General features: G+C 40.7%; 1 protein-coding gene across 4 annotated transcripts in view; it reads left to right on the forward strand.

Moving 5' to 3' along the window:
- Positions 1-15715, forward strand: part of SGK3 (serum/glucocorticoid regulated kinase family member 3) — a 165348-nt gene that overhangs the window by 58696 nt on the left and 90937 nt on the right. Inside the window, exon 1 of one of the 4 annotated variants that reach the window (XM_064267774.1) lies at positions 7975-8102. The exons of the other annotated variants lie outside the window; for them this stretch is intronic. The gene's annotated coding sequence lies outside the window, so the exon portion shown is untranslated. Of the gene's footprint in view, positions 1-7974; positions 8103-15715 lie in introns of those variants that run through there. 4 annotated transcript variants of the gene reach the window in all.

Below are 15715 nucleotides of genomic sequence, written 5' to 3' on the forward strand. Positions count from 1 at the left end.
TGCTTTTTTTTTTTTAAACTTTTTTTTTTATTGCTTTAGTGTGCTGATGTACTGTTTTTATTTTCATTTGTTACAAAAAATTTCTAATTTTCCTTTTGATTTCTTTTTTAACCCATGAGGTACTTAGAATTGTATATGTTAATTCCAAATATTTGGAGATTTTCCAGCTATCTTTCTGTTATTGATTTCTAGATTAATTTCATTACAGTAAGAGATCAAACTTATATGACTTGAATCCTTTTAAATTGAATAAAACTTGTTTTATGGCTCAGAATATGGTCTATCTTGGTAAATGTTTTGTGTACACTTGAAAAGCATGTGTTTTCTTCTGATTTGGTTGGAGCGTTTGACAAATCTCAAGTAAGTCAAGGTGGTTGATAAAAAAATGTTTTTTTTTTTTTTAGCATCATTTAAATCTTCTTTATCTTTGCCGATTTTCTCTGAACTTGTGGTGCTAATTATTGTGAAAGGGGTTTTGGAATCTGACTGTAACTGCGCATGTGTCTCTTTCTGCTCCAGTTGCTTCATTGTTTGCTTAATGCACTTTGAAGATCTATTACTATTAGGTACATAAGTGTTTGGGATTGTATGTCTTCTTGATGAATGGACCTGTTTGTCATCACAAAATGACCTTTTCTATCCCTCTAATATTATCTGTTCTGAAATCTACTTTATAGGATATTAATTAGCCACTCCAGTTTTCTTTTGACTAACATTAGCATGGTATATCTTTTTCCATCCCTTTACTTTTTTTTTCAAAATTTTGTTGTTTTTGTTGAGAATATACACAGCAAAACATATACAATTCAACAGTTTCTCCATCTACAACTCAGTGACATTGATTACATTCTTCAAGTTGTGCAACCATTCTCTCCCTCCTTTTCCTTTTGCCCCTCCCCCATTAACATAAACTCACTACCCCCTAAGGTTCCTATCTAATCTTTTGAGTTGCTGTTGGCAATTTGATCCCATATAGATAGTTCTTAAAAAGAGCGTAATGCTCAAGGCAGACCTTTTTTTACTAGTTAAGCTAAACTTGTTGGTTTTAAGAAGACTTCAGGTGATAATTTTGGTTTAAGGTTTACGGATTATCTCAGGGCAATAGTTTGAGGAGTTTATCCACCTTCCATGGCTCCAGAAAGTCTGGAGTCCGTGAGAATTTGAAATTCTTTTCTGCATTTTTCCCCTTTTGATCAGGATTTTCCTATAGAATCTTTGACCAAAGTGTTCAGTAGTGGTAGCTGGGCACCATCCAGTCCTTCTGGTTGCACAGCAAAGGAGGCAGTTGTTCATGGAGGCAATTAGCCACATATTCCATATCCTCCTCCTATTCCTGACTCTTCTTCCTCTGCTGCTCCAGGCAAATAGAGACCAATTGTGCCTTTTATGGTGGTTTGCAAGCTTTTAAAACCCCTAGGCACTACGCAATGAGCCGGAGGTGGAACAGAAGCACTAAACACGATATTAGACCAATTAACTGTGATGTCCCACGAAACCATGACCCTAAACCTCAAAACCAAGGAACCAAATCCCATGAGGTTTTTGGCTGTACATAATCAGCCTCAGCAGCTACTTTTTTTTTTTTTTTTTGTCATTTTTGTAAATCTGTCACACAACTTTTGCTCATTTAGCTTTTTACAGGTGTACAAGTTCTTAAAAGCAATTACATTAATCAGCTATGCAACCCTTAATCAATGCAATTTTCCCATCGCCATTATCCCCCCTTTTCCCCTTCTTTCTCTCCCTAGCAACCACTAAAAAACTTTGGTCTCTATAATAATTTGCCTTTTCTTGTCTTTTTCTATAAGTGAGGACATACAATATTTGACCTTTTGTGATTGACTTATTTCACTCAGCATGTCCTCAAGCTCCATCCACAACGTAGCATGTATCAAGACTTCATTTCTCTTACTGCCTGAGTAGTATTCCATTGTATGTGTATTACACATTTAGTTTTTCTATTCATGTGTTAATGGGCATTTAGGTTGTTTCCACCTTTTGGCTACTGTTAGTAGCACTGCAATGAGCACTGGTGTACAAGTATCTGAGTTTCTGCTTTCAAGTCTTTTGGGTAGATGTCTAGGAGTGGAATTGCTGGGTCATTCCATCCTTTTACTTTTAATATATTTGTGTCTTCATATTTGCAGTGTGTTTTTTGTAGGCAGTATATAGTTGAGTCTTGCTTTTTTCTCCAATGTGATAATCTGTGTCCCTTAATGTGGATGTTTTGACAATTTATATTTAATTTCTTTATTGATATAAGTTAGGCATAAGTCTGTTACCTTGTTATTTGTTTTCTGTTTGTTCCATCTGTTCTTTGTTTTCATTTTCATCCTGTTCTGCCTTTTTTTGGATGAGTATAATTTGTGACTCCATTTTATCTCCTTTGCTGGCTTATTAGTTATAAATCTTTTTTCTTCTGATTTAATGGTTATTTTAGGGTTTAAGTATACATCTTTAACTTATCAGAGTATATCTGCAATTGAATTACAGACAGTCCCTGGGCTATGAATGTCCGACTTATAGGCAACTTGTACTTAAGAACAGACTGCCATAAAGCCTATTATATTAAAAATTTGAGTTAAATACAGTGGTTTGTAATAATGAACGTATGCACTACATTGTGATGCTCATGAAAACATTGTGTGGTTTGGAAGTGTTTTTTATGCATAGAAAGGTAAAATATATACTAGGTACTAAGACAAACATTTGAGTAACTGATGCTAAATCAGAACTACATATACATGTTACAATTTACCTACAAATCCAACTTAAAGACAGACTTAGGGACAGATGTTGTTCATAACCTAGGGACTGCCTGTATACCACATCACATGTAGGATAAGAACCTTACATACTTCCATTTCTCTCCTCCTGGACTTCATGCTATTGTTGTCATACATTTTACTTTGTAGATATGCTATAAACCACAATAAATTATTGTTCTTGTTTAAAAAATTGTTATATTTTAAAAATATTAAAATTATTTAAAAAATCATATATTTACCCCTGTAGTTACCATTTCTGGTGCTGCTATTCCTTTGTGTAGGTGTTTTTTTTTCTGGAAATCTGTCATCATTTCCCTTCTGTCTGAAGGACTTTCTTTAACATTTTTAACATTTTGTGGGGTGAGTTTGCTTGTTATGAGTTCTTTCAGCTTTTGTTTATCTAAAAAAACCTTTATATTGCCTTTGGTTTTGAGAGACATTTTTGCTGGGTATAGAATTCTTGGTTGACAGTTTTTTGTTTGTTTTTAATTCACTACTTTAAAGATGTTGCTCCACTGTCTTTTTGCTTGCACTAGTCTGTTAAGAAGTCTGTTGGTCTTAATTTTGTTTCTCCATAATGTTTTTTCCTCCAGCTGCTTTTAAGATGATTACTTCATCACAATTTTTTTTTTTAGCAATTTCATAATGATGTGTCTTTATATAATTTTCTTAATATTCCTAGTATTTGGGGCTCATTTAATTTTTTTGAATCTATGGGGTTATGGGATTATAGTTTTCATCAAATTTGGAAAAATGTCAGCCATTATTTCTTCAAATGTCTTTTTGATTCCTTACCCCAACCCCATCTTCCTCTTCAGGAACTCCATTTACACATATATCAGAAAGCTGGAAGTCGTCCAGCAGCTCATTGATTTTCTTTTTCTTTTATTTTTAAAAAGTTTATTTTTCTCTGTATGATTCTTTTTGGAAATTTGTATTGCTATGTCTTCCAAGTTCACTGATCTTTTCTTCTGCAATGTCTAATCTACTAATCCCATCTAATGGATTTTTTGTTTAAGACATTATGGTTTTTATTTCTAGATGTTCAGTTTAGAAATTTTTTATACCTTTTTTGTTTTTACTTAACTTTTTAAATATAGGAGATACAGTTATAATAACTGTTTTAATATCTTTGTTTGCTAATTCTAACAACTGTATCAATCATGAGTCAGTTACAGTGATTGATTTTTCTTCTTTGAGTCATATTTTTCTACTTCTTTGCATGCCTAATAATATTTGATTGAATGCCAGACATTGTGAATTTTACTTATTGGGTGCTGCATATTTTTATATTCCTATAAATATGCTTGAGTTTTAGTTTGAGATACAATTAAATTACATGGAAACAGTTTGATCCTTTTGGATCTTGCTTTTATGGGTTTTTGGCAAGACAGGATATACATTTAGTCTAGGGCTAATTATGCCCTGAGGCAGTACCCTTTTGAGTACTTTATGCCTTTGAATTACGAGATTTTCCTGTCTGCCTGGTGGGGATAGCTAGTATTCTCAGCCCTCTGTGAGTACCCAGTACTGTTCTCTTTAATGTTTTAAGATGGTTCATTCTTTCACTGGCTTTGGGTAGGCTCCTCACATCATGTGCTGATCAGCACCCTGCTGAATACTCCAAGAAGACCCTCTGCAGATCTCTGCAATTCTCTGTACAGTTATTTCCACTCTATCCTGTGAACTTTAGCCACCTTGTTTTCCTGGATTCACAGTTCCCTCCACTCAACTCAGGGAGCCTGCTGGTGTTTTCTGCATTCCCCTTCCCTCTGCCATGGCCCATAAATTCTCTGAGTGTAGTAAGCTGGGTGATTGTAGAGCTCACCTCATTTGTTTCCCATCTCTCAGGGATTACTTCCTTCATTGATGAATGGAAGTATCTTGGAAACTATTGTTTTATATGTTTTGTCTGACTTTTGTTATTGTCGGTGGTAGTGTTTCAGGTGGGAGGGCAAATCTGGTCATTGTTACTCCATCTAGCTGGATTTGGAAGTCCCTGAAGGCTCTACTCTTAACAGTCACCTCACGTTTTGAAGAGAGGAAGAGGGAGGTTGCAGGATTCTATAAACAACTGCCTCTGGTATAATCACTCTGGAAAATGAAGCATGTCTGTTGTCTAGTCTACCTATTTAATATTTAGCCCTGGTAGCATGGTGGTTAAGCGCTTTGCTCCTAACTGAAAGGTTGGTGGTTCAAACCCACCAAGTGCTCCATGGGAGAAAGATGTGGCAGTCACCTTCAGTAAAGATTACAACCTTGGAAATCCTATGCGGCAGGTCTCCTCGGTCCTACAGGATTGCCATGAGTCGGAATTGACTCAACAGCAATGGCTTTGTTTTTTGGGTATTTAATACTTCTTAAATCTCTAGAACATTATAAAGGTTTGTTCTGAGTTGTGATTTATAGATAGTTTGAGCCAGGTTTCAGAGCTGTGGGGCCTCCCTTAAATGTGCCAGTAACATTTTCTAAAACACAAGGGGCCATTGATAGATTGCAAATCAGCCTTCACTCTTACTTGGTAGTCATTCTGCAAACCTGGTTCTGCTTCTACTTGTGCCATCTGGGTAAGGTTGCAGTCAAGGAAACCTTATTTTCTGAGGGTCTTGATAGTGTGTAGGGCCCCCTAACGTAAGGGAATTTACTGTGATTTGAGGGATTATTTCTGGGACACTGAAAACCTTTCTAGTCCAACTCCAAGAAGTGCTATGTGGTTCTTGTTTATCTGATTCTTGAGAATTTATTTGAAATTTAAAGGGCAAATTCCCCCAGTCTTACTTGTCTAAAAAAGAAAAGACCACTTACCTTAATTACAGCAAGGGAGACAGAGGTTTTAAAGAAAGTTGAAAATAGTCATAGACTTATTAAAAATATTTTAGGGTTTCCCAGGCTGAAATCTTTATGGAAGCAGACTGTCATCTCTTTCTCCTGAGGTGGTTTGAACTACTAACCTTTTGGCTAGTGCCAAGTACTTTAACCACTGTGCAGCCAGGGATTCTTTTAAGCATTTTTTATGGATATATCATTTATTTAGACAATGGGTGACAAAGAGTGGATAAGCTATTTTTATTTTTTACTTCCCTCCACGAATCTCAAAGATATAGTTTCCCAAACAAATCTTATTTAATAATAATTTATTTTCTCATTCTTACGAATGGTTCACAAGAAGCAACTGGTGTTATTTAAGAATTATAATATTTCAGACAAAAACAGAGAATCTTGCTGTTACAGGTGACCTGAACACCCTAATTGTAGATGAACATATAATTTCTTTAAGGCTTTTTGAGATATTGAAAGTAGTTTTTTCTTCCTAATTGCCTGGGAACATCTAGTATGTGGCTTACGGTTCAGTTTTGGCGGTAAATATTATAAATAACAGAAAACAAAGCAAAGGTAGCTCTGCTAGTGGAGCAGGTCCTAAGTGTTACAGCAGTTTGTTGGGTAGAGAACTCCCTGAGCTGTACTGCAGTCAGGAAGGTAAGACATTGAGGACTGAGAAGAGGGTATTCTGAGCTGGGAAGCAGTGGGTGTGCATGTGCAGTGGCAAGAATGTTAATTGTAGGTTGTGGATACTGTACTCTGCTAGACAGACAGTGCACAAAGAGAGCTGTTGGAGATTAGGTGGAAAAAGTAGGTTAGGGTGAGATCAGAGATCCTGAGTTCTTAGAATTTGAACTTTATATGGGGATGGCAGTGAAACACGGGAGAGTCATTGAAGAGATTCTGCAAAGGAGAAATCCAAGGAGCTGGTGAAAAACTGTGAGGTCTGAGAGAGAAGAAGAATCAAAGGTTCTGAGCTAGGAGAAGAGTGATACTACTATTGCAAACAGGAAAGTCAGAAGGGAGAGTGTGAATGAAGCGATCCCAGAGATCTCTGAAGCTGTTTCTAAAAATCCCCATTTTCTCTGTGTGGATCCCCACTGTACAGACCTTTCCTATATTCCCTGTATTCCTTCTCCTTTAAGGGTTGAGCCTGGCAGGGTGAACTCTGGTAGGGAATTTAGAGGTCATGTGGCCACTAGGCCTAATTCCTTCATTTTACAGATAAGGAAATTGAGGACTCCAGAGATTGTGACTGCCCTAGAGGCCACACAGCTGAGCTCGTCTCTTGCTAATATGTATCTAGGTTCAATTTTCTGAAATTCTTGTAGCAAAGGTTACTGGGTATAAATCCTGCTTGTTGTAAAAAGCAAGCCTGTGTTTCTCTGCCATCATTCAATTAGTTACTGACTTGATTCCTCAAATTGTTTTTCACCTTCCAAACTCAAGCACATTAATAGTTAAAATAATTACTTCCAAGGGGTCTGATTTTCCTTTATCCACCCACTCAGTTGCAAGACTTATAGTTGTACTCTATAGACATCAGAGACAGGCTGGCCTGGGTGTAATGGGTCTGAGCTGTTTGTAATCTAAATCCGGGGTGAGAATTCTGACTGGGGGTCAGTTTCCACAGTGTTTAAAATGGGAAACAAGGATGTGTGGCAGAGGTCAGAATTGCTTCTTTTCAGGGTCCCTCTGAACCTTATTCCAAAGACTTCTCACTCATACCCGTTGCCACTGACTCATAGCACAGTAGAAATGCCCCAAAGGGCTTCCAGGGAGAGGCGGCTGGATTCAAACTGCCGACCTTTTGGTTAGCAGCCAAGCTCTTAACCACAATGCCACCAGGGCTCCCTCTCACTCTTAGAACCCCGAATTCATGTGTCATCCTTGCCTGCCTGCGGAGATTGAGATTATGCTAATATCCTGAATGAGTGAACCCTGTTCTTTTAAAGCGTCTACACTTTAGCTCAGACCTGGGGAGAGTGCCATCTCTTTCCTCTCCCAAGCCTCTCTCTTCACCTTTTCCCGGTGGCTCGCTCTGGTTTTCCCCTTCCATCTGCAGGCGGCCGTGGGGCGGAGCCTGCCGTGAGGGGGCGCGGCCCGGCGGGGAGCGCGGCGGGGCTGCAGGGGGCGGGCGGCGCGGCTACCAGCCCGGCCGAGTGTGGCGCAGCTGTGGCGGCGCTTCCCGCTCGCCCGGCGCCGGGGGTGGGTCCTCGAAGGTAAGCGGGTGGCCGGCGGGGCTCGCCCGGCGAAGCCGGTGGGGACGGGTCCCCGTAGGCGTGCCCAGAGCAGGTGCGGTTTGGCGAGGACCGGCCCCGGTGCCACTTCGGCGCCGAGCAAGAGCTCCGGGCGCGGACGCGCGTCTCTTCGCCCGAATCTCGCCCGCTGGGGACGCAGGGACGACCCCGGGTCCGGCTCCAGCTTCGCAGCGCTTGTCCCCGGCACCCGCTGCCGGGCGGGAAACGTTTGACTCACTCTACCCTTCCCTCCCCAAATCTCGAGAAGCCTCAGGTACTCTAGAGTTTTTATATTTAAAAAAATATATTTATAGTTCGTGGTTCAGGGCTGGAGGAGAAACTCGGTAGTGAACTTGAGGCGCGGCTTTAATTTTATGTAATTCAGCTTGCAAGAAGGATGCGACTGATAATGGGACTGTTACTTAAACAAGGACACCAGGGTTTACGTAGGCAGTGTATCATGGAGATGAAGCGCGCACGCTTTGAAGCTAGATTGCCTGGGTTTGAATCTGGTTTCACTACTTACTACATGTAAAGACTTGGACAGTTTGCTTAGCTTCTTTATGCCTTAGTTTCCTTATGCATAAAATGGGGATAATGATAGCTCCAGCCTTATAGGATTGTTAAGGTGAAGTGCTAGTGCCTGGCACCTAGCGAGGCCACAATAAATGTCGGCCAATTGCCTCAAGCCTGGAAACCCTGGTCCCTCAAGCCTGGAAACCCTGGTGCTGTAGTGGTTAAGTATGACGGCTGCTGACCGGAAGATAAGCAGTTCGAATCTACGAGGCGCTCCTTGGAATCTCTATGGGGCATTTCTACCCTGTCCTATAGGGTCGCTATGAGTCGGAACGGCTCGACCACAGTAGGCTTTGGTTTTGTTTGCCTCATGCGTTCAGACGGGCATTAATCTTCAAAGTTTTCATCACTGGAAAACCTATGCTTTGCCTTTCTCAGAGCTGCTGCGATTGTGAGAAATGTTTAGGAACTCCTTTGGAACATTTCCATACGCTGAGTCCCAAAAGAAAAAGTCTCATTACTTTTCTCTCATACCAGGGTCTTACCTTGGTTTCAAATCAAATCCATTCTCAAATGATACAGAAACCTCAGAGTCTTGAAGGGTGTTCTAAAAGGATGAAAAAAGGCAGACTTTTATCATCTGTGTAGCCTCGTTTAAGTTCCGGTAGGCTTGTTTAAAAGAAGTAGCACTTTATGTAGTCCTTACTAGTTGTGCTGTTTTGGGTGGATGCCTGTTTGTACTATTATTGCAAGACGGCTTAACCAGAACGCCCAAATACTTAAACATTATGGAACCCATAGCATGCCACAGAGAATCTCAGAATTGAAAGGGATCTGAAAAATGAGATCAGCCACGCTTTGCAGATAAGGATGAGGCCCAAAGACCCAGAACAGTAAGTGGCAGAGTTTAGACTAGAATTCAGCTCTACTGATCAACATATTATAAAATCAAAGGAAGATATTACTTATAGTTTCGATTTTTGACAGTTTTATGGTGCTGTGAATGGTTTTTCTCCTGGCAACATTCTGCTTGGTAGTTTAATTGCATGATTCATGATTATTCTGCAGCACCTTTGATTTAAATCACAAGTCTCAAAGTTGCTACATCAATTATTGCCTTGAGAACAAGATGATTGTCTCCTTAAGCTTTGTACAAACATGTTCTAACAGTCTTTGGTCTTGTTTTAAAATGCAGCCCCTTTCTCCCACGTGGGAGCACAAACAGCCAGTATAAACAAATTGACCTACAGGCAGTTTGTTATCACTGCGTTATTGATGAGATTTTCTTGATTGGGTAAAATAGAGTCAGGAGGTGGAACCCTGAATGTTAGTCCTGGGAAATAGGACTGGGTCACCAAAGAGATATGTTGCAATATTGCTGCTAACTTCAAAAGGATTCCAGTATGAAATTATTCAGAGATACTGGTATTAACTGCTGACTCTTTCCTGGCTCCTGGCATAGCTCACACCCTAACCTGTAGGTATTTGTTCACATGTCACCTTTTTGTCAGATCCTCCTGTTTAAAATTTCGTACAACCTCAAACCTCCATATATATGTATGTGTGTGTGTAAAACCTGTTGCCATTGAGGCAGTTCCAACTTATGGCGACCCAGTGTGTTACAGAGTAGAACTGTCCTTCCTGTGGTTTTTTTTTGGCTGTAATCTTTCTTTTTTCTTCTTTCTACTGCGGTGCCACTGGGTAGGTTTGAACTATTAACCTTTCAATTAGTAGCTGAGAGCAAACCTTTTTACACCATCCAAGGACCTGTATTTATATATATAATATGTATTTATATGTTTATTAATTTGTTGATCATCTGTTGCCTGCCACTAGAGGGTAAGTTCCATGAGGGCAGGTGTGCTTACCAGTTATGCTCCCCACCATATCCTGAGTGTCTAGAAGCATGCCTGGCACGTGGAAGACGTCACATGTGTGGATCTGATGCAGACATTTCCAGCATGGCTGGTCATTACATAAGGCAGTTCACTGTTATTTTGATGTCTGTCCCACTCTTCCCTTTCTAGCTATTTCTCCCAGTTTGTTACTGTTGTTAGTTGCCTCGAGTAGGCTCCAGCCCGTGGTGGCCTTACGTGTAACAGAGTAGAACATTGGTTGTCTAGTCCTGCACCATCTCCATGATCGTTGGTACGCTGGAATCCATTGTTGCGGCTGTTGTGTCGTTCCGTCATTGAGGGTCTCTCTCATTTTTGCTGACCCTCCACTTTACCAAACGTGATGTCATTGTACAGCAATTGATCTTTCCTGACGACATATCCAAAGTAAACAAGGCGAAGTTTCACCATCCTGACTTCTAAGGAGCATTTCAGTTTTTTTCTTTCAGTTAAAAAAAATACTCAGTATTAATTTTTCCTCCTACTTTGTTCCCCACATGCAAACAGCTACTAACTTATTTCTCTTACCAATTTTTTGCAATCCTGTCATTTCTGTTGTTACCAAACTCCTATTTCTTTATGCTCCTTCATTTCATTCCACCCTGAACACCTACAGCCATGCAATTCCCTTTTCAGATGCCTTCTTGGTGCTTCCTCAACTGCAGAATGAAGTCCCGAGTGTGTAGCCTGGCATTCGGGGTTCTCCAAAACATGATCTCAAACCAACTTTTCCAGCCTGTGTCTCCTGTGAATAAGAAAAGCGATTTCCAATGACTGCTTGTAAATGTGAATCAAATAAGGCTTTAATGATAATGCCCCATAAAATCCCAAAGTAGGTGTTACACCACGACAGTTTCTGTTTTTATTAATGAGTGGGTCTTCTCCCCCCCCACTTGGACAGGGATTCAGACACACTAGACTAATGGCTATTCCCTGTTTGTACCGAGGATGTTCCCACTTGCTGTATTTTTGCTTCTGCCACCCTTTCCATTTAGAGTCTCCATCCTTCAAAACCTCCCTCACGTGTCACCCACCCCAAAGGCTGCCTAGATAAGTTCATTTGGAGGTGAATTTTCCTTGTCTGAATTTTCATACCTCTCTTAAAGAATTTATCATGGTCTACTTTGAGTTGTAATTCTTTAGACATTTGTCTTTTTTTTTTTTTTTGGCTACATATAAACTCCTAGACAACAAGAATTCCAGTTACTTTTAAAAGAAAAATAGGACACGGACTCACTTATCTGCCTTGTAAATAAAAGTGAACTTTTGACTTCTGTTTACTAGGCCTTTAAATCATTAAATATTGGGCTTCAACAAATGAGATTCATTTCTAGAGTATGGGCAATCAAAGAAGAAGGCAGGGAGAGATTCAGTAGTAAATAAAGAAAATACAAATGAAGACACCGAGATCTGAATTCATGGGAGGGAGTGAGTGTAGGGAGAACAGCATACCCAATAACCACATAGATGGACAGACAGGCAGATACTTAAAAAAATTCATGATAAACTCAGGAAACAATCAGGACAAGACAGGCTTTATGGAGCAACACATGCAGCTTTGGGTTTTCTTGTGGGGTATTATTCAAAGCCTGCCTTCCTTCCTCCCTCCCTCCAAAAACCCTGTTGCTGTTGAGTGGATTCCGACTCATAGTGACCCTATAGGACAGAGTAGAACTGTCCCATAGAATTTCCAAGGAGCGGCTGGTGGATTTGAACTACCAACCTTTTGGTTAGCAGCCGAGCTCTTAACCACTATGTCACCAGAGTTTCCTATCCATCTCTAGGCACAAAAAATACTGTCTCTGCTTCTTTGTTTGCTGAATGGGATAGAACTGAACGTTCTCTTTTTCTCTCTGGTCTGCAGAAAGTAGTTTGCCTCCTTTTCTTTCATGGATCAAAAAAAAAAAAAAGTTCATGACTTTTTCTTTATTTTCCTGGCTATACGGAGAAGATATATGCCAGAAGCTTTTAGATCTTCAGACAAAGGTGATAGATACAAGATACAGTGGGATCATTAGGGGGATGCGAAGGATAGAGACCATACCAGGTGATAACTGTCAGAGGAGGTGACACCAAAATGATGGTCTATAAAACTTTGATGTAGTGTTTCAGCAGAAATTTTATTTTTTTAATAAAAATTTCCCTGTAGTTATAACAACAAAAAATGTTTTCATAAACCCAGCTTACGTGTATTAATATACCTACAAGCAGGGGCAGATTATCCAATAAGCAAGGTAAGCACAATGCTTACCTTGCTTACCAGATCATCCGTAGTAAACAATTTTCACGTTTTTTTCAGCACATTACAGACTCTGCTCCTAGGTATGGCTGGCACCTGTCTCTTTTCCAAGCTCACAACACCTACCTACAGAATCAAAGTCCCTTTTCAAATTTATAGCTGCTCACAGGGGCAGATGACCCAGTAAACAGGGTAAGCACGGGCTTACGTGTGGTTATTAATCTGTAATACTACAGGTTAGCAAGTAAGCGCAAGTAAGCCCGTGCTTACCTTGCTTATGGGGTAATCCAGCCCTGCCCACAAGGCTAAAACGCTTTGTTAATTTACTTATTGAACATTCTAGTGTGATCCAGTCAGAGCTGTCATTATGACCTAATTACAATGGTGTTTCACATCATGTGGTTTTGTCTGCACGCGCTAGAAGCACGCACAGTTGTTTTTGGTGCTGCTGGTGTTTGTCAGATTTTCTGGTGTTTTAGCTACAATATTGTGGTAATTAGCATGGGGGGTGGCACCACGAGGTACCGCACTGGGTGACCTCAACCCTAGTAATGCCACTGATAAGATACTGGAATTTGTCTGTTGTTGAAGCTTTTGTTAAACTTTTATTAAACTTTCTATCACTAGCAACATATTTTGCTTCATTTTTCATTATAAACATTCTCTTACATATTCCAATAGAGTCCACGTTTTTATTTTACTCGTGACTATTTCAGATTAAAACTTGACTCTAGAAGTTTTGTAGAAATTCTGCATCTTAAGTTTGTCTTTGCTTCTCTACTCCTGCCTTCCAAACCTTGAGATTTTCCCATCCTAGGGCATACATTAGCCTAGCTTACTTTCTTTGTTCTTGATTTCGAGTACTTAATGGTAAAGGTCTGCATTTATTTTACCGTTCCTGGAATGAAGCTGCAATTCAGAAGCAGGAGATGGTAGGGAAAACATGCATTAACAGAAAAAGAAACCAAACCAAACCTGTTGCTGTCGAGTTGATTCTGACTCACGGTGACCCTACGGGACAGAGTAGAACTGCCCCATACAGCTTCCAGGGAGCACCTGGTGGATTCAAACTGCCGGCTTTTTGGTTAGCAGCCATAGCAGCCATAGCTCTGTACTACTACGCCACCAGGGACATACATAAATGTCCTAATTTTTGAACTGTAAAAACTTTAAGGTAAAATTCTGTGTACTACCTTTACTAGTAACATAGCCAATGTACCATCAAGATTTGAAACTAATGTACTACAGTTTAAATAAGTACTATAATTTAAATGTATAATTGGTTGTAATTTATGTGTGTTGGGAAATCTTTTTCAGTGTGCTAACCAGTAAAGCTTTACTGTCAGAAAAAGAATCCCGAAAGCAAATGTTTGCTTTGGAGTAAGGTTTCCTTTATCACACTGTATCAGCCTCTGTTTACCCTGAGTTCTCCTTGTTTGTAAAAACCCTGGGCTAAAGGTATAGTGTTATCAGGTGGGATCATCCCTACAAATCATAAAAGCTGGGACACAGAGTAATTAGGTATTCTGCACATGGTAAGCACAATGTAGGTATTTGTTAAATAAAAAAACCAAAACCAGACCAGCTGCTCCTGAGACAGTTTTGACTCTTGGTGACCCCACGTGTGTCAGAGTAGAACTTGGCTCTAGGGTTTTCAGTGGCTGATTTTTTAGAAGTAGATGACCAGGCCTTTCCTCTGAGGTGCCTCTGGGCGGACTTGAACTTCCAGTGTGTCAGTTAAGAGCCATTTGTACCACCCAGGGACCCATTTGTTAAATAAGTAAATCTATATTTTCAGGCAGGATTTTATTAAGATATTATAGTGTACTGGTATGTATAAAAAAAAAAAATTTTTTTTTTTGTTTTTTTTTGGTATGTATAATAATGGAGTGATCTAGTCAAGAAGGAGAAATTGAGGATTTAGGAGACTGATGAAAGAATGAATGAGCTACTGGATACTTTGAAGATCTCAGTTGCATACTTTGGCAAGTTGGAATTTCCAAGGCTGCCCCTCCACATGTTTGTTGAATGAGTAAATGAAACAAACGAGTGTTTATTAGGGCCTAGTAAATGCATGGCAATGAATAAGTCAGAGTTGCTGTACTCTGGCAGGAGAGGCCCAGAATAAACAAGAACAATGTACCCTAGATGTAATAAATGCTAAAAAGAGTATTAGGCTGATGACATAAGGTTAACTTGGGGAGGGTGGGCATGAAGGCTTGCTGAAGGATGCAGCATTTGAACAAAGGCCCGAAGGTGAAGACTGGGGGGAAAGGCATTCCAGGTAGAGGGGACCCAGGTTGATGAGGCTGGAGATGGGAAAGGCTTGGCAGGACGAGGACTGGGAATGAGGGTACTGTGCCTGCAGTCTAGTGAGTAGAGGGGTGAGAGATCTGGTGGAATGCAGCTGGGAGGTGGGCAGAGGTTAGGCCTTGTACATGCTTGCAGGCAGCTGGGAATAATTCAGACTTTGGGTTTTACCTGAAGGGCAGTGGGAAGCCAGGGAAAGGCTGTGAGCAGGGGAGTGAAACAATCAGATCTACAGTTATAAAAGGTTACTCTGGCTGCTGTGGGAAGAATGGATCGGATGGAGTTAGAATGGAAGCAGAGATGCCAGGTGTGAGGTTCTCCCAGTAGACTTCATGAGGCACGATGGAGGTTATCTTTGCTTCATCTTTTGCCGCATCAACCTGCATTCTTCTCTCAACCTCCTTGGTCAGAACTGACTTTATCGGAGGCCTCCTAGGACCAGCAGTATTTTACTGTTGCTAGTGGTGCAGTGGTTAAGAGCTTGGCTACTAACCAAAAGGTCAGCAGTTTGAATCCACCAACCGCTCCATGGAAACCCTATGGGGCAGTTCTGTCCTGTTCTATAGGGTCACTATGAGTTGGAATCCACTCAACAGCAACTGGTTTGGTTTTGGTTTTTCAGTTCTGTGTGAACTTCTCCCTCGCTTTTCTCCTGTCTCACTTCATTTTGCAGTGGTCCACCCCACCCATCACTGCACCCATGGCCGCAGTCCTCTAGGACTGTCCAAGGGAGTGTTTTGTGTTCACGTCTGCCCGGAAGATGTGCTGGGAATATGCCTCTGAATGGAAAAGCTCGGGAAGCCAGGACTAATAGGGCAGGCGCTGGTGCTAGGGAGCCCAGGATGGCGACTGCAGGCACCGAAGGATAGGGCAGGACATCGCTGCCACTGCTGCCAGCCCTGCCCTGCCAGTTCTGGGCTGCCTGGA

This window comes from Loxodonta africana, chromosome 14, assembly GCF_030014295.1.
Source record: "Loxodonta africana isolate mLoxAfr1 chromosome 14, mLoxAfr1.hap2, whole genome shotgun sequence".
Taxonomy (NCBI): Eukaryota; Metazoa; Chordata; class Mammalia; order Proboscidea; family Elephantidae; genus Loxodonta; species Loxodonta africana.